Here is a 24,702-nt window from a genome sequence, read left to right as displayed (position 1 = left end):
AATAAGAGAAGCACAGAAGGGCCCCCAACTCCCCAAGTGGTGTGAAAGAGGGGGCTGACCTAAGAGGCTAACAGGAGAGAGAAGTGCCTGCCACAAGCCATGGCCAGCCAGGCAGGAGAAGGCATCAGTGGACAACAGTATGGAGGAAGCTTAGAGTCCAGGGTGTGACTGCTGTGGGCTGAGCACTGAAAGTCATGAACCAAGGATAGGTGAACCTGGATCAAGTTCAGCTTGGCTTCCTTCTGCAGCCCTCACTCACCAGTGCTCACAAAGCTGCACTCTGATGTAATTTTGCTGCTCTTGGAAGACCTCAGATAGGTTTATGGCCAAATAGTTTTATTACTATTCAAAAAAAGAGAAAAGACTTTTCCTTTCCCAGGCTAATTCACCATATGAAGGAGTTGGAGTAGTTACAGGCTATGTTTAATTTGGTACAAACTGCCCAACACCAGCCCTGCCAGGCACATTACTTCAGGAACCTAAGGTAACATCAGTTAGAAGATGTGATTTTATATACAATTAAGAAAGAATGAGCTGAGTGCTGATATCTCACTCCTGCAATCCTTGGTACTCAGGAGGCAGAGATCAGGAGGATACATCCAAAGACAGCCCCAGGCAAATAGTCCAAGAGACCCCCCATCTTGAAAATGACCAACACAAAAAAGGGCTGATGGAGTGGTTCAAGAGGTAGAGCACCTGCCTAGCAAGCCTGAGGCCCTGACTTCAAATCGTAGTACCATCAAAAAAGAAGAAGAAGGAAAGAAAACAGAAAATGTGGTGCACAATGGAGTGTTACTCAGCCTTAAAGAAAAATGAAATTACATTGGAAGTAAATGCACAGAATCGGAGGACATCATGTTAAGTATAGTAAGCCAGATCCAGAAAGACAAAGGCCACATGTTTTCTCCTTTATGTGGAAGATAGATGCAAAAAGCAAACATGATCATACACAAATTTATATGTCTATCATGTTTATAATAATGGAAATACTGTATGGAACTCAGGGAGGACGGAAAGGGAAACAAAATGAAAGAGAGTCAACAATATTGAAATATATTACATATGTGCAGGTAGAGGATGTAATGATATATACTGAAAGCTATTGCGTACTAGAGGATAGGAGGAGGAGTGTAAGGAGAGCAACAGAGGGGACATAGTTGACCAAAGTACAGTATATTCGCTCATTCAAACAGTAGACTTTAGAATTAAAAATGAAGGACAGGACAGTAAAATGGGTCCAGGGGGTGAATAGCTGTGGGCAGGAGAGGAGTGACTAAGGTGGATGTACTTTGTGTACATCTATGAAACAGAACAATGACACCTGTTGCAATTGTTTTAAGTGGAGTGGGGGAGGGGAACAGAGGGAGAAATGGTGGGGGCAACCTACTAGTGTTCCACATAGGCCATCCGGAATTGTCACATCGAATACCCCTTGGAAAAATCAATGTCTGCTTAAAAAATGAAAAAACTAGAAGTAGGTTGAAGACAAGTGGTAGAGAGAAAGAATTCACATGGTCATGCTTGATGGTATCCTGGGTTTGGGGGGATGTTGCGTTTAATGGGAATTTTTAATATACAATAAGTAATATTGTACAATGATTTTAAAAATGATGAGAACATACAATCAAAGCTTATTAAGTTAGGATTCATGTAGGAAAAATATGTTGACAAATATTAAGTCATATTTGTATTTTGAACATTATACACAAATATGAAACACAAAACACCCAATGTTAACCCTGATCTCCCAAGTTCAGATGTAAATGCTGAGTATTTTATATCTTATAGAAAGAATTCTCGAAGTTCGGTCAGTGCTTATAGTATGTACTGTTATTGCTTACCAAAATCTATAGGTAATTTAAAGGCCAGATTAAAAGTAGTAATTTCTTGGCTGTTCTGAAACATGTCGGTATAGATTAGCCTTCAAGATTTCAGGGCATGGGTACAGCTAGAGCTCCCAAGCATATGCTTTAACACAGTTAGGATCATTTCATTTCTAGTTATGCCAGGAGCACCTTTAACTTTTAGAAATTTAAAAGTAAAATACCCTAAGCAAACATCAATATAAGTTGAAAGAGAAATAGGCAGGGTGATGGTTACAGAGGCTGAGGGTGGAAGACACAGGGAGCTAGGGAAGGAGGAGGTGTGGGTCAAAGTGTCAGACTGGAGGCATCACAGAGCAGTGTGACCATGAATCCTGTCCTGTGTAGTTCCAAGTCAGATGTCTACCTGCATCCAAAGATGCAGAAAGAAAAGAAAGAGAATCCAGGACTCTGATGTCATGGTGTGTAGGATGGGGAAAATGTGACAGAAACATCTACAGCAGGGAGCTAGGCAGAACGTTGATGCTGTTGTCAACACTCAATGCAGAGGACGCAGTCCTGAGCATGAGGGAGTGGTGCAAATGCACATAGACAAGAGGACATCAGTGCTAGGTCACCTGGAGATGAGAAGCCAAGCCTCACCTGAGGGGAAAAAATCAGACTCTATTTCCCTGCATGCATTTGCTCTGTACTCATAAATTTCTGTTTCTCATGAGTTTTACTAAATTGACTTTCCTGAATGAGGATCACAAGTCTTCTAGTATCTTGTACTCTCCCTCTGATGAAGCATGCTTCATCAGAGCAGTGGGAGTGGTGCAGGAATGGGAATTATCCAAAAGTCCAAAGGAAAAGTCATCTCAGAGACCTATTTAGGTCATGCCAACAGCCACTAATGAGTAAAAGTGCTTCTGAACAGGCAAGGATCTTCAACACATGAAGATTTGGGGCCATTTACAATGCACACAATAACAGTGAATCCCTGTCCCCAAAGGGTCAGGTCCATCTCACAATGGAAAATGCATTCAGTCCATCTGCAACAGTTTCCATAGTCTTAACAGTTCCAGAAGTGCTCAAAAGTCTGGAGATTCCTCTGAGACCCAAGGCAAACACTTAGCTGTGAAACTCCAGAATATCAAAAAGAAAGTTGCATAATTCAAGGTATAGTGGTTCGAGTGTAAGCCTTTGCTTTCCAAATGGAAGAAATGGTAAAAAGTAGGAAAAATTCAGACCGAAGTAACTCCAAAACCAAGCATTGCCAACAATAAACCCTATAGCATCAGGTCCAGGATCAGAGATACCTGGTACTGTGATCTGAGCTCCAAAGATCTCAGGAAGTCCTGTCCCTATGGCTTTGACAGGTATAACCAACATGGCTGCACTTGGGCTGGCTATGCTCACGACCCGTGGTCTTCTCTCTGCATATCATACAGTGTCCTGGCAACTGACCTGTCGAGTCTCCATGGAAGCTCAGGTTCACTCTCACACCTTGAAACATAGACCTTCAATGGCTGCTTGCAGAGACTCCAACCCTACTGCATACTGCTTGACCTCCTAGGCTTTCGTTTGAAATCTCAATGGAAGCCCCTCATATCCCATATTTCTTGCATTCTGGAGACCTAAAAATAAGTATCATGTGGAGGATGCCAATGTCGGCCACCTACGTGTACTGTACAGCCTGGGCCCACTTGAGCCATAGCTTCAGCAGCCTCTGAGTGTCCAGATGGCTGACCATGAGGAAATGAATTCCAGGGAGATAATTCCCTAGGTGGCCAGTGAAAGCAGAGAACCCCAAGGCTCTTCCCAATCAAAAGTTTCTGAAAGAGCCAGGTGACTGTGGCTCACACCTCTAAACCTACCTACTTGGGAGGCTGAGATCAGGATGATCATAGTTCAAGGTCAGCTAGGGCAAATAGTTCTTAAGACTTCCAGTTCCAACATATCCAGAACAAAATGGGCTTGAGGTGTGTCTCAAGCAGTCAGTCCGGAAGCCCTGAGTTCAAACCCCAGTCCCACACTCCCAAAAAAATGTCTCTGAAAGGAGTTTCACTTTCAAACCCTGAAGCTATGCTGGGTGGGGTTATGCTGACTCTTGCAATGCCCTCAAGCCACCTTTCCAACATCCTGGTGCAAATAAATTTGCTTACTCTTAAAAACAATAATCTCTGTAGCAACCACCCCTTGGCTGCAACCACCCCTTGACTAAACTTTACACAGCCTTCTTTCCTGAACAAAAGGCAAGTTTTCAAAACTTTTGCCCTATTTTGTTTTCCCCCAGGTCTCATGGATGTGTGACTAAGAGCAGTCATCCAAATGAATGCCATATCCTGAGTGCTGTACTGCCTTCAACTGACCTCCATCAGATGAACTAGTCCACTTCCTACAAACTCAGCCTTTCACAAATATGAGGGAATAGACACAAGATCTTTGCCAGCCTGTCATTCACATGCCTCTGCATTGGTTGCCAAGAGCATCCTGGTTCCCATCTGAATCTTCTAGCAGAGCTTTATGTTTACTTTCCTACCAACAGTCTGGCCTTCTGAGTCCTCCCCAGAATTGCCTACTAAGCTCCATTTATACTGTCCTAGGGCTTCTCTAGCCTACATCTCCTAACCTTTCCTAACTCCTTCCCCAAACAACTCCAAAGGTTCTTAACCACATTATCAGGTACAATCACATCAATGACCCCATCTTACTACGCCAACATTCTGCAACACTTAGTCACAATACTGTGACAATATACTCGCAATCGTCAACTTACAAGGAGGGAAGATGATTTGGGGTCGCCATCACAGAGGTTTAAGTCCATGGCCAGCTGGGTCTATGGATTTTCAGCCCGTGGTGAGGATGAAAATTATGGCGGAGAGTGTGTACTGGAACAAACTTCTCACCTTATAGCATCTGAGAAGCAGAGAGCTTGCTTTTATGACCAAGGTCCTTCCCCAATCTCTTTTATTCCATCCTCAATAAAATTAACAGTTGGTTTCTCTCCAGGAAACATGGCAGTCCAGAAGGTAGTGGGAGAACACTTTTAAAATGTTCTGAAAGAAAGAAGCAAAACTTCTTTTCAGGATGAAAGAAAAACTGAGGCATTTCCAGATAAATGAAAATGAAGGGATTTTGTTAACAGTTGATGGGCCTTACCAGAAATGCTAAAGGAAGTTCTATGGGCTGAAACAAAAAAGCATAGATGGTAACCCAAAGTTAAATGAAGAACATTACTAGAGGCAAGGTACAAATAAGGTATTGGAAAGGCCAGTACTATTGCACTTTGAATTTATCACTCTTCTCTTACATATGATTTTAAAGTTAAATTTATTAAATGAGTGACAAACTCATGTTAAGAGCAACATAAAATATACAGCTATAATCTGTGATGTAGACTATATAAAGGAAAGGAATGGAGTGATATAGAAGCAGAGTATTTTCATACCACTGAAACTAAATTGATATTATTCCAAATAGGTTGCTGTGAGTTTAAGATAGTCATTGTAATCCCAAAAGCAACCAAAAAAAAAAAAAAAAGCTGAAAGGAAAACAGAAAAGTAAGAAAAAGGGAATCTAAATTTTACAGTAGCAATACTCAACTGAAAGGGCTGTGATGTAGCTCAGTTGTAGACTTCTTGCCTAAGTTGCATGAGGTCCTAGGGTAAAATCTCCAACTCTGAAATCCCAACAAAATCCATAAAAATGGTGATGCAGGAGTTAAATGAAACAAGCATATGAACCGGACACTGGTGGCTCACATCTGTCATCCTAGCTACTTGGGAGGCTGAGATACAGAAGACTGTAGTTCTAGGGCAGCACAGACAAATAATTCATGAGACCCCATCTCCAAAATAACCAGAGCAAAAAGGATGAGAGTTGTGACTCAAGTGGTAGAATGCCTGCTTTGCAAGCAAAAAGCCCGAGTTCCTACTCCAGTCCCAGAGAGGAAAGAAAAAGACATACACAGAACAAGCAGGAGTTAGACCTTCCCGCTCGGGAATTTTTATAATAATGAATGGGTTGAACATTCCAGTTAAAAGGCAGTAACTGGCAGAATGGATTTGAAAACCATGATCTCTGTAGGGTACATTCAGAGAGACTCACTTTGAGTACAAAGAAACACCTTGATTGAAAAACGTAAGAAAGTTGATCCTTGAGAACAGTATACTCCAATAATGAGAATATTATCATACAAGGTAGATTTTACATCAAGAAGGTAGCAAGAAATGTCAGTATATATTGTCTTGTTTTCCAGTACTGGGGCTTGAACTCAGGGTCTACACCTTGAGCCACTCTGCCAGCCCCTTTTTATGAACGTTTTTATCAAGATAGGGTTTTGAGGAATGATTTGCCCAGGCCAGCTTCAAACCGCAATCCTGCTGATCTCTGCCTCCTGAGTAGCAAGAATTACAGGTGTGAGCCACTGGCACCCAGCCAAGGTCAGTATATATAGTTAAACATCCCAATTCACCAAGGCACAATTTTTATCATATCTCCAAGTATATGAATACCCCCAAAATATATGAAACAAAACTAGATGCAATAAAAACTTGAACACGTCATATCCAAATCTGTGGGGAAACAGAGATCTTGGCAACACTATGAACCAATCAGGCCTTGTGACTACACAGAACACAGAATCAACCCGAGCAGAATACACATTCTTTTCAAGTGCTCATAGAACATTCTCCAGGATAGATTATGTGTTAGGTAACAAGTACAGGCAAAAGGACTGAAATCATACTGGACATTGTTTTCAGCTACAGTGAAATAAAACCAGAAATCAACAGCAGAAGGAAAATTGGAGATTTACTTATGATAGTAAAGTGTGCAAATAGATAACACACTCTTAAACATCCAGGGGGTCAAAAAAGTTCAAACAATAAAGGGGAAAATACCCAGGGACAATGAAAACAAAACACAATTTAGCAAAACTGACTCACACAGTGAAATCAGAAGCCCTGCTCAGAGGGAAATTTATACCCCTCCACACCTGTGTGCGAAAAGCAGCAAGATCTTCTCAACAAAAATGAAACATAAACCCAAACCCTGCACAAGGAAGGAAACAATAAAGATTATGGCAGAGATAAATCAAGTAGAGAACAGAAAGCAAAACCATAATCAGTAACACCAAATATTGGTTCTTTGACAAAAATTAACAAATGTGACAAATCTTTAGCTAGACTATCAAAGAAGAAAAGTAATAAAATTTGAAGGTGAAGAGGGAACATTGTTATCAACATTGCAGAAATCAAAAGGACTATGAGTATATACAGCACTGCATGCCAGCACCACGCAATTGAGTACTATTCAGTCATAAGCAGGAATGGGCACTGATAGGTGCAAGAACGTGGGCAAACCTTGTGTATTATGATTCTACTTATAAGAAACAGAATCCATAGATACATAGTAGCTGTTACTAGGAGCAGATGGAAAGGGAAATGGGGAGTTAGCATTTCATGCCAACAGAGTTTCTATTAGTATGATAAAAAGAAACAGAGTTGCTTCTTTTTGGAGTGTTGAAAATCTGCTCCCTGCATACAGACATTCTGCAAACTCTCATGGTTGAAACCCTTAAATATATTCCCCAGCCCTTTATTTTCTGTTAGTTCCAATACACTCTGCAGAACTGTCCAAACTGGATCTTTCTACTTCCCAATTCCGTGGGCTCCTCTTAGTCAATGCTTTATTTGCTACAGACACAGTGAATTCTCAGGAGATCATGAGATTGATTTGTTGAATGAAATACAATATGATGTAGACGTAAATCAGAGTGTAGCACACGTGGACTCTTTTCCACTGCTGTGTGGAATTGCTTAATCCTTTACCTTCACTTTATACATGATAAATCTGTGATATAAGGTGCACACACACGTAGAAGACTCATGGCAGTCTGACAGATGAAATCTTTCACCAATCCAATATTGATTTGGGCCAGTCTCTAAAAATGCTTCGTGCTTTAACACCAATTGTGTGTGGACCATTATAGGCATTCTAACATCTTATTTTCAATTTGTATTTCCACAAGATATACCTAAGCATTTATTTCCTTCCTATGTGTACTCAAAATGGCATTTACGTTCTGTACCATGCAGTCAGCATTTTGGACATATCAAGGAGTGTGACCAATTCGTAGGATGTCCTGAGTGAGCAGAGGTGCATATGGCAAAAGCATGACTCTAACATCTGTCGTAGGATTGAAATTGGGGCCTGTTCAGCTTTAGCCAGAATACATATTACTACATTTATAGTCTGGTCTCCCACGGAAGGCCATGCTATCTGGGTGATGTGGGGCACACCAAGCAGATACACACTGAGATCTAAGATCAATGCAGATCCAATCAGAATTCAGGAAAGGCTTGTGGATGGGGGAAGGAGGTCAAAGCAGGTCAAAAGTGTGTCATAAAGAAAAAAATTCACTCTACAACATACTAAAGAGAAGGTAATTTTCAGATATTAAAAAAAAGGTCAAACATGGCAAGTTCAGTCGAGGTAGGATTCAATTACAAGTAGAAGTGACCAACCTCTACAGACTGGGAACCAAAGATGAAACCACTTCTGAAAAAAAAAGTAAGACCACAGTCATCCTCTTTCAGTCATGTGGGTTGGGCCTCTGAGATGTTCAGAATACCTAGACCTTGATGCCTTCAGGACCCACTGCCTCACAGCTTCTCTGTACCCTGTAAACAGACTCCTGATGGTGTGGGCAGCTCCAGGCTCACACACAAAGTCAGCAATTACCAAGCATGCAGGGCCAATGAACACTTACTCCTCACCCTGGTCACATCACCTGCTACAAAGGCTGTGTATGCAGCATTATATTATGGTCACACTGGTGGCTTGTTACTAAAATACTGTGGGGAAGAAATGTCAGGTAGATGCGCAAAACAGCCACCTTCAAATTATCCTCTCAAACAGGAGGGAGATGGAATTTCAAATCAGGGCGTGTTATGGACACAATGTATCTCTCCTCCCTAAATTCCCATGTGGAAGCACTAATCTGCAAGGAGACTGCATTGCACACAGGGGATTTATGGAGATGATATAGTTCAAAAGAGGTCACAGTACAGGGGCCTCAGCCTACAGGACTGCTGTTCTTATAAAAGGAAGAGACACAAGAGCTTTGTGTCTCATCGGTAGAACAGTGGAAAGGCCACATGAAGGCACAGGAAAAAGAAAGATGGTTGCTTGGTGAAAGGCCTTTCATGAAATAAACCTGTCAAGGTGTGGATTTCTCACGTTCAGCATCTGAACTGTGAGAACACACACATCATTTGGGCTGGGGGAATGTAGCTCAGAGTTAGAACACTTTGCCTGCCACATGGAAGCCCTGGGGTTGATCCATACCCGCAGTTTAAACGTTCCAGGTTGTGTGCTGCTGGGCTCTCAGTTGCTCATCACACACACACACACTGTCAGAAGACTGGATAAACTACAAAGAAGAGATTTATTTTGGCCTAAAGTTGTGTTGGTGCAAGAAGAAAGGATACATGAGGTAGTGGCCTTCTGGCCATCAGGCTGAAGCAGGGCAACACGTGACAAGAGACAGGGATCTTGGGTGTGTATTTGTGTCTCCTCTGGTCTTTCTCCTCACTATAAATCCATGAGGATTCAATCATGGTGCCTCTTCCTCTAGCACTTTATCTAATCCCAAATCACTTCCAAAGGTCCCACCTCTAAGCACCATAGTGGGGCTAAGTTTCTATTATCCTAATTACTCACAAGGATGATTAAATTTCAACACAGAAAATCTTGGGGGACCACAGAACTGTGATATTTTGTTATGGCAGTCTGCGCAGAAAATCAGAATGGCTGACAAGTAAATTAGACCCTAAGATGTAGTATAGGGAAGTAAGATTGGAAGTAAAGCTAGGTACTCACTCACCTCACACCAAATCTTGTCAAGCAACACCAGACAGAGCCATCAATGGACATTTAATTTCTATGATATCCACTTGAAACTGTTTTACTCTTGATATCTATGTTCTAAGACGAATGTTCTCTGAATGTAAAATATATCAATATACAAACTCATTTAGGGTAGGAGTCTGGTTCAAGTGCTGGAGCACTTGCTGGCAAGCATGAGGTCCCGAGGTTAAATCACAGTACTGACAACAACAGAAAGTATCAGTGCACAAACAATATACAAACACATTTCTTTCAAACAATGGAATAACTATCCCATGCTTGGAGTGATCCTGGATAAAATAATAGCCATCCTTGAACATGTTCTGAAAAGTAGCATTTCTGCTTTGGAAATGCAATCTGCAATATTTCCAAAGTGAATAAATGTTATAAAATTAACCTGCCATGAAAATTTTAAGAAATAGAAACCCACAGTTTCACTGTTCTAAACAGAAGAAACCATTCTCCTCATGCACTAATGGGAACTCTAACAAATCACACCCTTGAATAAATGCTCTGTTGCAGAGTGTGGAAGGGACCTGACACATGGCTCTCACAAACAATATACGAAAATGTGTCTCACAAAATTACATTTAAGCTGCTCCAACTAGAAAATGTACTGGATAAATAGAAATTCTCATTAGAGGTCACGATTTTGAAGGTCAGGGAAGCAGACAGGGCAGTACGGCTTGTGTTGGGTATGTCATGGTGTTGCATTGTGCCTCTGGCTGCTTCAGGGCAGTGTGGTCAGCTATACAATGTCTCTTGTCCCAGCTGGAAGGTCAGTAGAAGCACAGTTTGCCATCTGTCCACAAATGACTCACATTTTGAAAAAGTTCAAAATATACATGGCCTTTCTCAGCTCCTCCAGACATCTTCTTCTGTTTTGACACTGGTTAAACCTCGATTAAATCAGGTCCTGGTTGTTAGCAGGAGCCTGGGGATCACATCATGCCATTGTCTGAGGTCATAAAGTATTGATTTGAGAGACAAGGAGTTCCTGGCAAAGTTTATAGAAAGTGAAAGCGATGCCATCAAGGGAGAAGCCAGGGCTACAGCCATGCAGCTCAAAAGCACAGTTGCCTTGGGTCTCTCTGGGTTTATATGGATTGAGCCAGGCTGGTGGGAAAAACCTGGGTGTTTATGCAGGTGGGGTTAGGGCGACTATTCGATTGGACTGACAGCTAGATGATCAATGAGTTCTGATTGTGCATGTATCTTCCCGTAATTCACTCACTTATAATTGTATGCATGACAAGCCAGCAATATTCATGGAGCCTTACAGAGGGAAAAAACACCGAAAAAGTTACTGCAGGTGACACCGCACATACCTTCAAAACTGGTTAGAACCGGTTATCGCTCCTCCCCACTTTGCGGGATGCAGGAGACCACAAGAACTGAAATATTAAGCCTGAAAGGGGTATGTCTGTAGGTCAGGGAGAAGTGTGGATTTTCTCTCTCCTGCTAGTCTTCACATTAACCCTGTAGGCCCTGAACCCCTACACCAACTCCACACTGAGAGACAAGATCCCCAAAATCTTTTGGGGATTGGTGAGGGAAAGAAGGTCTCTGTCTCTCTCTCTCTCTTTTTTTTTTTTTTTGTAAATTATCCATGTTTATAAGGAGCAGTCAACCCTACCTTCAGGGGATCCTTGTCACGAATCTGAACTTGGAACCAGGACACATGGGTAGCAGAAGCATTCTCCAGTCACGTCAAGTTCATTGGGTCTAGCATCTGAAAGCGTACAGCTTGCCACCTGGGTGAGATGATCCTGGAAAGGCAGTTCACAAGATAAGGGCTGATGAGCAAAATCGGTGTGTTACAAGCAAGGGTCCAAGGAAGGGAGACAAACAAGTTCCTTCCCAAGAGAGACATCCCTTTGCAGCTCTTTCCCTTAGATCTCTGGTCTTTTCCAGTATCTGATTTATGTTGTTTTGTATTTCACCCAAATTTGTTAACATAAAAGCAACATTCTTTTCCTAACATGGCACTAGACATAAACTGGGAGACAATGACCATATTCAAGGCATGCCTGTTCTGCAGTACCACGGCTGCTAGACAACCAACCTGTATTTTGAGATCTAGGAGAGTGGTGGTTATCTTATTTAAACTTTCAGGTATTTCCCAAAATAGGTTTTTCTATAACCAAGTTGCAATAGCAATCCCCCCAGTAGCTCCTGAGATTCCTGATGTGACCTGCCCAGTCCCAGCATCAAAGGGACCAGTGGTATGGCCCATGTTCACAATCTCATCTGGACCTTGACTTGGGGTTCAAGAGCCTCTCTGAGAACCAGAAGAATAGCAGGGAACAGGTAAACCAAGGTGCATCCCTGTCCAATTGGTAGGTAGGTATAGATGTACCTGTCTCCCACATAGCAATTACATCCCTCTGGAGGGTGTCACTGAGTTAGAAGGGACACAAGTTGGAATGTGCCAATCCTCCTCTGCTGCCCTGGCTCCTCTTGGTGCACAGTACTCTATTTTACAGTGACCAGTCAGGTCCATTGGCAGTCAGGGGTCCAGGCATGGTGAATAGTACTCTTGAGTCTTATTTTCTCTAAAGATTGAATGTCTTTTGAGGTCAATAATTCTCTGGGCCTTGGGTCCCAGCTTACTTGTACCCCAGGGTCAACTTTATTTATTTATTTATTTATTTATTTATTTATTTATTTATAGTATGGGTGCTTGAATTCAGGGCCTCCACCTTGGGCCACTCCACCCTTTTTTATGAAGGGTTTTTTTGAAATAGGGTTTCACGACAGGTGGGACTGACTTTGAACCTTGGTCCTCCTGATTTCTGCCTCTTGAGTAGCTAGATTACAGGCGTGAGTCACTGGCACCCAGCATGAGAGTCAACTTATTAATCACAGGGATCGATGGGGTTCAAACCAGTGACACCCTGGGCATTTCTTTCTTGGGTATTGGGAACAAACTCAAGTTTCCGTGGTGTCTAGAGTCTGCCAGGGAAAGTAGTGTTTGGAGTTTTACTGCTCTCAGTGCCTGTCCAGTGCCTGTAGGAACCTTTCCCTTGCTCCCTGTATTCATTTCTGGATGAAGGTCCCTAAATTTGTCTGTAACTGTAATGGTCAGATGACATTTAAAAGGCTCTTGTTGTCTCAGCACGCTTTGCCCACTTGCCTGTACACAAATGGGAGCTTGGCTATGCAGATCCCATTTTTGAGGATTTGCCCATTGACAGGAGGCCCTTTCTTCTTGTAATGCTCAACACCAACGGGAATGGAGTTGACCATGGATCTCAATGTTTGACTTCAGTTGTTACCCATTCCCACCTGGGGAGGAGTCCACACATATCCAAGCTTGTCTTGTAGGTGGAATTGATTTATTTTTTTCCTTAGTAGGTTGAGGGTGGAGGCAATCATCTTTCTGTAAGGATGCCAGGCAGCTACTGTAGCTGTGATTGGGGGGGCCAACATATGAGGACCAAGGGGACTGCTAGAAGGCAGCATCTGAGCAATATACAGTTTAATTTCATCCTTGGGGCAAATCACAGTTCCTACAACAGCAGTCTGAAAGCACAATTAAGAGCCACACTCTGAGAAGTGCCCAGAATAGCAGATGTTTTAAAGCAGAAGAGTTTAACGTCACTTATCTATTTGCTGCAGCTCTGACCTTTTCCTTCTGAAGAACAATTTCAAATCATCCAGGGAATCACAGGAACAGTCAGGCTCAGGTTCCTGTGCATCAGGAAAGCTTTCCTCTGGCTTGCACTTCACCTAGAGAGGTGAAAGCAGTTATCTATTCCCTGGACCTTTACAGGTGTAACAGTGACCAAGATCACTGGATATGGCCTCTTAAACGTAGGCAGCAATTGATACTGGGGTGCCCTCTCCTGCAAGGTGCAAAGGAGCTCCTGATCCACAGGTCTTACCTGAAGTGCTCCCCCTGGTTGAGGATCAGACATGATCTTTGCCCTGAGTTCCTTTACGGCCCCTGTAATTGTCCTAAATGGGTTATATTCCCTGTCAATTCCCTGACCTCTAAATCCACTACCAGGTATTGGAAAGAAAATGGCCACCCATACAGGATTTCATATGGGATAAAGGATCTTAGATTTTGGGGTATTTTTCAGCCTCATGGAGATCTTGACATGAGCTTTTCTTTATTTTGGAACAAACTCAGAAAATTATTTCTTCATCTTTACAGTCTATTTCTTGTCTTCTATCAGGAAAAATTAGTTTCCTTATGTTTTTTGTCCTGTTACTTTCCTTCCTTGAAGACCATCCATTTCATTAACGATTAGAAATTTAGGCAGCTCTAACATTCTGTTACTTTCAAAATGTTTTGTCTTCAGCTTACATCTCTCTCCTGAACTCTGGAATCAACTGTGTAAGAGGTAGTGGGCCCTCCCATCAATGTGGTATCAGATATTCACAGATGAAGGTATTCCTTGATATGTTCAAGTCTGTGAGTCTGTGTCACTTCTGCCATTGGATTTTTTTTTTTTTTTTTTTTTTTTTTTGCTGGGCTAGGGATTGAAATCAGGGACTTGTGCTTGCTAGGCAGGTGCTGTACCAATGAGCCACTATACCAGCCAATCTTTTTATGTTGGTATTATCTTTAGTTTTCTTCCTTAAGTTTGTTGCTGGTGTTTCTTGTGTGGGTTTGTGTGTGTGTGTGCGTGTGCGCATGTGTGTGCACCCATGTGCTCAGTATTTTTGAAATAGGGTCTCATGAAGCATTTGCCCAGACTGGCTTTGAACCAGGATTCTCCTGATTTCTGCTTCCAGATTAACTAGGATTACAGCTGAGAGCCAAAGGTATCTGGCCTGCTGTTGTGTTCTTCCATTTTCCAAATTTCACATCACAGTGCCAGCACCTAATTAGCAGCAGTTATGCAGATCACATAGAAGAGAACTATCTTTTTATCTTCATTTGGCAAATTCTTAACCAAATTGTGTCCCTGCTCTTCTCTTCCTTTTGTTCCTTTTAAAGGATACCTCTCTGTTCTGCAGTCTTACTTCTCTGACATCTGATGACTCATCTGGTTTCTTACCCTTTATCTCCCCTAACCTTTCAAATTCTTTTCCCAGGCAGGACTGTTGGAATGTAAGGCTGCTCAATTTTCTGAGCTGTTCTCACTTGATCTCACGCTTTACACCTGTCAAATGGGAAATGGCAGAGATACCTAGAATGAACACAAGCCAACTTTTAGAGGCAGGATGGAAATATTGTGATGTCTATGTGCATAATTTCAGTTTATAAGTCATTAGAAAACAGCAAGCACATATATCTATATATCTATATTGCATAATCAGGGCCATCAATATTGTGTTTATCTCTCATCATGGTCCAGTTCATACAGCTCAACATGGTACCGTATGTAATTCCATTAATGTGGTGAGTGTTGTTGTGTGGTTGTGACTGGACTTCTGCTGTTGCCTTGTAGCCATGAAAACATGTTTTTAGCAAATAGAAAGGCTAAACATTCTAGGCCTTTCAGTGAAGTGCAGACTCATCATGAAAAATAGAGGTATATGTTCTCCTTCCTTGCTTCATTTACACTGAGGATTTGAAACAATTCCTCTATCAGACTGTGGATTTTTGTTTATATCAAATGACTTCTTCACGTTAGATCATAAATTCCTTGAAGGAACAAAGTGTTATTCATAGCTTTTTTTTCTTAAGTAGAGTAGGACTTGCTATGTACACCTGGTTTACCTTGAACTCACAGTACCCCCTCCTATCTCATCTTCTTCAGTGATGGGATTACTGCCATGTACCACCAGGCCTGTTTTTACTCATGCTTTAATCCTTAGCAAGATTTTTTTTTTGTGGTACTGGGGTTTGAACTCAGGACCTACACTTTGAGCTACAGCACCACTGAATTTAGGGAAGGGTTTTTTTTTTTTTCAAGGTATGGTCTTGTGAACTATTTGTGCAGGCTGGCTTTGAAATATGATCCTCCTTATCTCTGCCTCCTGAGTTGCTAGGATTACAGGAGTGAGCCACTGGCACCTGACTAACAAGAATGTTTTTAGATGTACAAGGTAAATATTTTTATAGTATTTTAAACTTAATTATTACAATGACAGTACATTTCTGTGACTTTCTTCACTTTATGGAATATAATATAAGCTGCACCTTTTGCAATATGCATGTGAGAATCCACTGTCACTCCCATCCCTACATACAGAAGCCAGAACTTCCATATTCCAAGGGCTGGTGAGTTGAGAAGGTATATGGCATTGCAGGAGGTGAGGTCATTTGGGGACATGGATGTGGACTTTACCTAGGAAGAGTGGTGGGACCTGGCTAAAATTCAGAGGACCCTGTACAGGGAGGTGATGATGGAGACCTACAGCAGCTTGGTGTCCTTGGGTGAGTGAAACTGCCTGTAGACCTCAGGAGCAAGTATACACTTTTACGATATAGCCTGCACTAGTCTTCTACTCTTGATATTCCTGCTTCTGCACCTGATGGGACTACGGGTGCCTGCCACTACACCTGGACTTGTATTGCCTGACATTTATTCATACATTATTTCCTCCTCAGCACATCCCACTGGAGTCAGTTTTAAGCACTGGCAATTTTATGATATTCTTGATGAGAGAAAGTAGCAAAATAATGTCTCTTTCATAGAATTTGTACTCTGATGAGGGGAAAACAAGAAGGTAATGTACTTTTAGTAGTCAGATAAGAATCATGAGGTATATTGAATCAAAGTGAGAAAAAGAAACATAAGCTGTGATAATTTAGAAAGGGTGTTCAGAGAAGACAGTTTTAAGTGGAGTGTGTTTGAAATCAGTGTACTGGGGATTGAACCCAGGGCCTTGAGTGTGCTAGTCAAGTACTGTACCACTGAGATACATTCATATAGGGATTATTAAGTGTTTACTTGGGCATAGCTTGAGTTTCAGTTCCTGTGTTCAAAATTTTACACATAATGGAAGCACACATTTGGAAACTGACAGCTTGAAGGTAGTATTTAAACCTACAGAGCAGTTCACCTACAGAGATGATAAGAAAATTAGAAAAGTCCAGATTTAGGCTTGTGAAGCATGTTGTCAGACACCATGAGAATGGAAGATCCAGCACAGGGGTCTGTGTTTGGGGGAGAGCCACACATTTGTGGTCCAAAATCCAAGTGAACCAAATCTTTCATATTCAAGAGCTCAGATCTCTATCAGGTAGTGGAGACTGACGTTAGCTTTTCCATCTTCCGTTAGTGGGTATCATTATAAACAAGAAATAGGAGGAGAAATGTTGAGAAGACTCCATTTTCTATGAAAGTGGGAGAAAGCTGACAGTCCAGTGCACAAGATAACATCATTTGGGAAAAGTTGGTTATCAAACATGGGTGTCTGTACCAGGAATTGTGGGGAGAATGCTGGGGCTGTTGATCTCAGAAGGAGCTACAAAAGCACTTTGTAAAGATGGTCGGATTCAAAGGTGGGTGTTCAGGCCAGTGGGGTGAAGAGAAACTGATGTTTTGGAGAAGCAGATTAAGTGAATTTAAATTAGGCCTTTAGAAGAGCAGGTTTTATTTATTTATTTATTTATGTGGTGGTAGTGGGGTTTGAACTCACAGCCTCACACTTGCAAGGCAAGTGCTCTACCCCTTGAGCCACTCCACCAGCAAATTAAGCCTTTAGGATTGCTGTTTTCATCTAAAATGGGAAAGAAGAGATTTTATATTTCAAAAACTCCCTAGATGCCTATAGTTATTCCCCAGGTAAAATGAAAACTGAAGAAACATGGATGCATAATGCAGTCCCAAAGCCATGTTCCTGGTTAGGTGGCAGTCAGTTGGACCTCATTTGTATTCTGCAAATATCTGGTCCTGAAAAATTCTTGCACCCATCAAAGTAGAATAATGAAAAAAAAAAAAAAAAACAGCAGCAGGAGACCCCAGCATTGTCAAAACAATGGAGTAAAAGAATGACAAAAGGTGCGTGTTGTTTCTACTCATTTTTATGTCCATGTTGTTTACTTTTACATTTCCTCTTTATTTGTCTGCTAGATCATATGGGTTTATTCTTTCTGGAATCTTCCTGTCTCACTGTTGTTTCTTCTGTGTGTAAAACGCCTTGAGGTATCTTCTGCAGGGCTGGCTTGGTAGTCATGAATTCCTTTAGTTTTTCCTTGTGTGGAAGGTTTTTGTTTCTCCTCAATTAGGAATGATAGTTTTGTTGAATAGACTAGTCTACATTGACAGTTGCTTTTTTTCAGGGCCTGAATATGTCTTTCCATGACCTCTTTGTAGTAAGAGTTTGAGTTGAGAAATTTGCTCTTATTCTAATGGGTTTGCCTTTACACATGACTTGTCATTTCTCTTTGCTGCCTTTAGTATTCTTTCTTTGTTTTGTGTGCTGAGTGTTTTGATTATGATATGTCTGGGGGTGTTTCTTTTTTTGGTTTTGACGGTTTTATGTTCTGTAGGCTTCCTGTACCTGGATGACTCTCTCTTTCTCAAGGTTGGGGAAGTTTTCAGCTATAATTCTATTGGATAGGTTGTCTGTGCCTTTATTATATTTCTCTTCTCCTTCATCTAAACCCATATTTGTAGATTTGGTCTTTTCATGGTATACCAGATGTCTTGGATTTTCCATCCATATTAGCAATTTTTGTGATATTTTACTGTTTGATATGATTCCTCTTTTGTCTTCTGTTCCTGATACTCTATTTTCAACTTGCTCCACTCTGTTTGTTATATGGCATATTGAGCTGTTTATTTCATATTGATTTTTTTTCAGGTTTTCCACCTCATTATTGCCTTCCTCTTTCATATCTTTCATAGTATTCTTAATTTAATCCATCAGTTTGTTTGTATTCCCTTTGAGCTTATTCTTTATTCATATCCTCTTTGAGATCAGACACTAGCTATTGTATTCCTTCTTTGAACTCGTTAATCATGCTTACTATAATTTTTTGGAGCTCAATATTTGATTTTTCTTACTGTATGCAGTTGTTTAGATCCTTAGTGTTGGAGTTGGCTTTTGAGTGAGAGTGGTTGTCTTGCTGTTTCATTTTGCATTGAGATTTACACACCTCTCAATATTAACACAGAATATAAATGGCTGCAATACCCCCATCCAAAGACATAGAATAGCAAAATGGGTTAAAAACAAGACCCAGCCATGTGTTCCTTGCAGTAGACTCATCTCATTGATAAAAGAAAACACTGGCTTGGAGTCAAGGGGTGAAGAAAGGTTTTTCAATGGACCCTATAAACAGGCAGGAGTAGCTAAACTCATATCTGACAAAGTAGACCTTAAACCAAAACTTGAGGTTATAATAGGAAATACACTGGAACATATAGATGTAGGGAACCCAAAAGACTCAGCATTTTAGAGAAAGAATGAACAAGTGGAACTGCATCAAACTAAAGAGCTCCTGTGCAACAAAAGAAACGGTCAATGGACTCAGGAGACAGCCCATGGAATGGGAGAAAAATCTTTGCCAGCTACTCATCTGATAAGGCACTATATTCCAGAATGTACAAGGAACTCAATAAACTCACCCCCAAAGAATCAACATCCCAGTGAAGAAATGGGCACATGAATTAAACAGGGAATTCTCAAAGGAAGAGATACAAATGGCCTGTAACTACTGGCCACTTTTATAGCCATAAAATGGCTATAAAAGAGATCAAATCACAACAACCCTTGGAATTCATCTTACCCGACTTGGAATGGCCACAGTCGAGGGCAATAACGACATTAAATGCTGGTGAAGATGCAGCAAAACAGGAACCCTTACACACTGTTGGTGGGAATGCAAATTAGTACTACCACCGTAGAAATCAGCATGGAGATTCCTCAAAAAGCTAAAGACAGAACTGACTTATGATTCAGTGACACCCCTCTTGGACTCTACCCAGAGGAACATAAATCAGGATCCAATAGAGACACCTGTACACCAATGTTCATCACAGCACTATTCACAATTGCCAAGCTATGGAAACAACCTAAATGCCCTACACCTAAAGCTTTGCTGCTTGAGCCACACCTCCATTCCATTTGCTCTGCACATTTTGGAAATGAGATCTTGAGAATTATTTACCCAGTGGGCGTCAAACCATGATCCACCTGATCTCAGCCTCCCAAGTAGCTAGGATTACAGGTGTCAGCTACAGTTGCCCAGTTATTTCAGAGACATTTGTGTGAGAAGAGCCCTGAGGTTCTCTGCTTTCCCAGGCCTCCTGGGGAATTGTTTCCCTGGCATTCATTTAACCATGGGCGATCCATCTAGGTACTCAGAGTCTGCCTCACGTGGGTGGGCCCAGGCTGAACAGCACAAGTAGGAGGCCAACTTTGGCATCCTCCACCTGATGCTGGTTTTAAGGTCTGCAGAATGCAAGAAATGTGGGGTCATAGAGGCTTCCATGGAGATTTCAATGGATAGCCTCAGTGGTCAAGCAGTATACAGTAAGGCCAGAATCTCTGCAAGCAGCCATTGAGAGGTCAAGGTGTGAAGCTGTGAGAATGAATGCAAGCTGCCAAGGAGACTACCAGAGGTCAGTTACCAGAAAGTTGGATAGATATGCAGAGGGAAGGCCACAGGCTGTGAGCACAGCCAACCCAAGAGCAGCCATCTTGGTTGCACCTGTCAAGGGACAGAACTGCCTGAGATCTTGGGGCTCAGATCACAGTACCAGTGTCCCTGATGCTGAAGGGCTCATTGTTTGCCATGCTTGGTTTTGGTCTTCCTTTGGTCTGATTTCTCCTTACTGTTTTGTTTTCCTCCCTTTTGGAATGAAAATATTACCCTTGAACAACTATACCTTGAAATGTCTAACTTTCTTTTTGATTGTCTGGGGATTCACCATTAAGAGTTTGGTTTGGGTCTGAGAGGAGACTCTCGACCTTTGAGCAACTCTGGGACTGTTAAGATAATGGGAATGGTTACAGATGGACTGAATGCATTTTCCATTGTCAGATGGACCCTAACCTCTGAAGGCAGGGACTCAGTACATTTCATATAAACAGTAACATTCATTTGAGTAACACAAATATAGACCAGATTTTAAATAGCAGGATTGCCCAAATTGCACGGTTTTTCTGAATGTTACTGATCCCAAACAGTACAACTATGAAATGTTTCATCATTCATTTTATACGCCAAAGGTTTTGATGACTTTAGCTGGTCATTTTACATATATTAAACTGACACTGAATTTTGCAAATGTTTGTACACTATTTAGATAAAGTCTAGACACAGAACACAGTTGTAAGGTGGTCATTTAAGAGAACTTTAAATGAGCGAATCCTCAAATGAACTTTGATTTAGTGAAGTTTTAGCTTAAGTATTTAAAAGCTTGACAAGATCAACAGAAAACACTAATAGTTATTTTGATAAAATCTTTCATTACAAGTTTCTCACGGATGTTACACAGAGCAGAACAATATGAAGAAAGCCTCGTTGTTATGCACGTAGAGATTCAGGTTCTGGTTCTGCACGGCCCTTGAAAATCTCTCAGGAGAACGTGAAAGAAGGCAATCTTAAACTGTTTGTCTATACGATAACTAACTTATTAAGACACCTTTGTTAACAGACCTAATTATGAAAGAATTTGATGTAAATCCCACTTATGACAAAATGAAACAGATTAAGGTTACTGTCCATAAAATAACGCCTGTTTTTTAAGTTAGACCTGATTGACATAAAACTTTGAAAAAGTGCTTTTCTTAAAAGTAAAACAGGGGGAGAGGGGAGGCTGGAGACAAGAGAACAGAAGCCATTCGTTCCATTCCATTACATCTATTATAAGAATCATCCTAAAGATGTTCAAACACAGTTTAAAGGAAACCAGGCCTAAATTTTTAGGTTCCCTTATTTCACCACCATTTATTGGAGTTTGGAGTTTTAGGGTTTTTCTAAAACTGTTCTGGAGTAATTTTTCCTCAGCACAACACCAATGGAGCCCTCACAAACGTTTAACCCAACCTTGACAGCAGAATCTTTTCAGATGGCCTACGAAGAAAATTCCCCAAGAGATTCAGCAGGCTCTCATCCAGAAACCTTGATAAGGGACCTTCATAACTTGACCCTCAACCCTCCTCCCAGGTTCCCTTCCCCTCTCCCAGAAGGTCCAGCCCAAGTGTCAGACAGAAGCCAAAGGGTCCTACAGGAGACCAGAGGTGACACTCCCTATAGGCAGAGAGGAGTATGGACCTTGTTATCCGCAAGGAGAGAACGCCTGGCCGAGATGAGAGCTCTCCTGAGCAACAGATACTCCAGGGCTCGAAGAGAAAAGCTAAGAGATGGGATTAAAGGAGTTCAGAGTGAACCATTCAGTGTGCCGTTCCAATGCACCTGCAGTTACTGTCTGTACCATAGCTGGGATCCTTCTGAGAATGCTAGACTAGGGAGTGATTATGACAGAGTAGAATCAATTTAGGCTTAAATCTCTCTCTCTCTCTCTCTCTCTCTCTCTCTCTCTCTCTCTCTCTCTCTCTCTCTCAGTGGGACTTGGGACTTTGAATTTAGGCACAAATCTAAATTTATCAGTTTTCCTGCTGGTAATTTAATGAGCATGTTGAGAGCTACATACCACTAATTTTGAATAACTGATGTATATGATATGACCTTGTTATCTTGTATCTTTTATTTTCACTCCCGCTATGATTAATTTATAAGGGAATTGTGTAATTTGTATATGAATGACTTTAAAATACTTTAGTTCTACATTTTGATTTGAACCAAGAAGCACCAATAGGTCTCAAGTCTTTGTTTTAGAAGCCTAAAGTCTGTGAAATTAAATATAACCTGAAGGGGTGTGAGGAGAACATGGGGTAGTCTGGTTAGAGGGTAATAATTTGGGTAGGTAACTATATTTTCTCATTTTCAAATATTTGGGTTGCCATAAAAGGAATTCTGATGTTATTTTAATTTGCAGTACCAAATAAATGTGTATATAAAGGGAAAAAAAAAGATGTTCAAACACATGTATATGTGGGAAAAAAAACTACATGAGGCATGCTATAAATGTCAATTTAAGCATGCATAGATACAAGAGTTCAAGAACATGTAAAAAAATAACTAAGTGGCCACAAGTACATTGATCAGCTATTTGAAAATTTTGAGGAACAGATTGGAATATGTCCCAATCTGTTCTTTTGGACTTGTTTAGGTTGGATCGATAGCTGAAGCAAGAGTCAACTCTAGGAAAGTGTTTTGAGTCAGTCTCAGTCTCCAATATGACTGTTGTCATAGCTGTCAGACTTTTGTCTTGAATAAGTTAATCATACGATAGACATACACAGAATTCACACCATGTCTATAAAACAATTACATTAATTCTGTGTGTACTCTTAGATATTGAACGCTTCAGATTTACCTCTAGAGGGTGTTTTTAATAATCTCTATTAACAGTTTACCTTGGGCTACAGTATCTTTGTTAGTAGCCAAACCTTTAACCTGAATTTAGAGACCCTAGTCTTGGTTGTAGGTTTGGCATCCCATATCTTCATCAGGACAAAGGCTACAGGACACACGTGTCCATGCTCTTAGTTTATACGAAAAATTTGTTTTTAAATTTGCATTTGTATGACAGGCTGGGAAAGAGGCAGACTGTTGTGGTAAAAAGATTGTGTCTCCACTGGAACTGGTGATATCTGGCTGTCTTAATAAGCATGGAAAAGGTAGAAGTAAGGATCCAGATTCAAGTGGCCAGAGGAGTTTTGGACAAGAAACAGATGGGACTGAAACCAAGAGCCTGCAGTCTGGCTGGCTTTCTGCCGCTGCCCCCCCATCATTGTAGGAAACTCTCAGTCCACCTCTGCTTCCAATTCCCTCCCATAGAGGAGTACCTAGTAGACAGGCTCACCATAGGTTGTATGGGTTGATAAGGAGAAGATCCAGATCCTCATATCCCACATGGATGCATCCAGGCAGGATATGTAGACACAGTAAGGGTGATAATAAAGTTTTATGAAAGGTTAGGGAATAAGTTACAAGAGGCCATGGTGGGCCAGGTATGAGGTAGAAGCACAGAGAGCTCTTCCTGTTTCGGGTGCTTTTAAAACCTGTGCTAACCTATGGGAGAGGAAAAACCTGCGTGATTCTTGATCACCACAAATCACAGAGTGGGAAGGGTTTGGGTGGTCCCTGGGCTAGGGTGCTGGTTTGATTGAAGGCGTTAATAATCTCCACATAATTGCAACGAAAAGGAAGATTCAGAGGGAGAAAAATGTTCAACCTGAAATATAATATTAAATCAGAAGAGTCCCGTTCTCTCCCTATCTTAGCCTGCCTTGGTACCATCAGGTGAACAATGCAGGTCCCCGCGAAATACTGGCAACCTAGACCAGAGTTGCTAGTTTCCCCGTGACATTCATAATATTGCCAATTACATTAGCAGCATTCTGGCTGCAGCATTACAAGCCCTGAGATGTCCTCGTCAATTTCCTTGCTACTTAAAATTTTCCTTTCCCTGAGGCCAGGCTCTGCCCCAGAGGCTCGGTTTTCTCTCCCTTATTTTAAGATTGCTTGGAGACAGCAATTTTAATCTCTGGGCTCCAAGTCCCACGTGGGTGGGGCGCACATTTTTCCTGTCTCTTCAAGATACCATTGCCTCTACTAGCAGGAGCTCTTTGAACTTGTTACCTCATGTTGTGCACGACGGAATTTCCTGGAATGAAATCCGATGGCAGTAACTCTAGGGACCACGGGGACAGCACAAAGGTGAGCTGCGGCACAAGAGTGTACATCACTGGGGTGTCTAGAACTTTTCGCCAGGGCTGGCCTCCAACCATGATTTTATCTCACTCTCTGGAGTTGATCCACAGGGCTGGTGAAATGCATTTAAGCTGAACGTTTTATCACTAATTATCACCGAATACTCTGGATTAATCACAGCAGGATTTAATAAAAAAGCAGGATTCCACATGGTCATCACGGTGGGTATGGACCAATCGTAAAGCAAGACATCCTGGTCAATTTGCAGTGAGACCACGCACCTGGCAAAGGAACATTCCCTTGTTTTGTGAGACTTGCGGGGAGGCTTGTGGGAAATGTAGTCTCACC

The 24,702-nt window shown here is 41.4% G+C and overlaps 1 long non-coding RNA gene across 1 annotated transcript; it reads right to left on the bottom strand.

Moving 5' to 3' along the window:
* Positions 1–3,911: 3,911 nt before the first annotated feature.
* Positions 3,912–24,680, bottom strand: LOC141418037 (uncharacterized). Its single transcript, XR_012442672.1, has 3 exons — positions 24,283–24,680; positions 11,353–11,485; positions 3,912–4,861 (listed from the first exon to the last, which is right to left on the bottom strand). It is a non-coding gene; the product is annotated as an uncharacterized lncRNA (long non-coding RNA).
* Between the last annotated feature and the right edge of the window lie 22 nt (positions 24,681–24,702).

This window comes from Castor canadensis, chromosome 16 (assembly GCF_047511655.1).
Source record: "Castor canadensis chromosome 16, mCasCan1.hap1v2, whole genome shotgun sequence".
NCBI lineage: Eukaryota > Metazoa > Chordata > Mammalia > Rodentia > Castoridae > Castor > Castor canadensis.
This window is presented reverse-complemented; position numbering and strand designations above follow the sequence as displayed.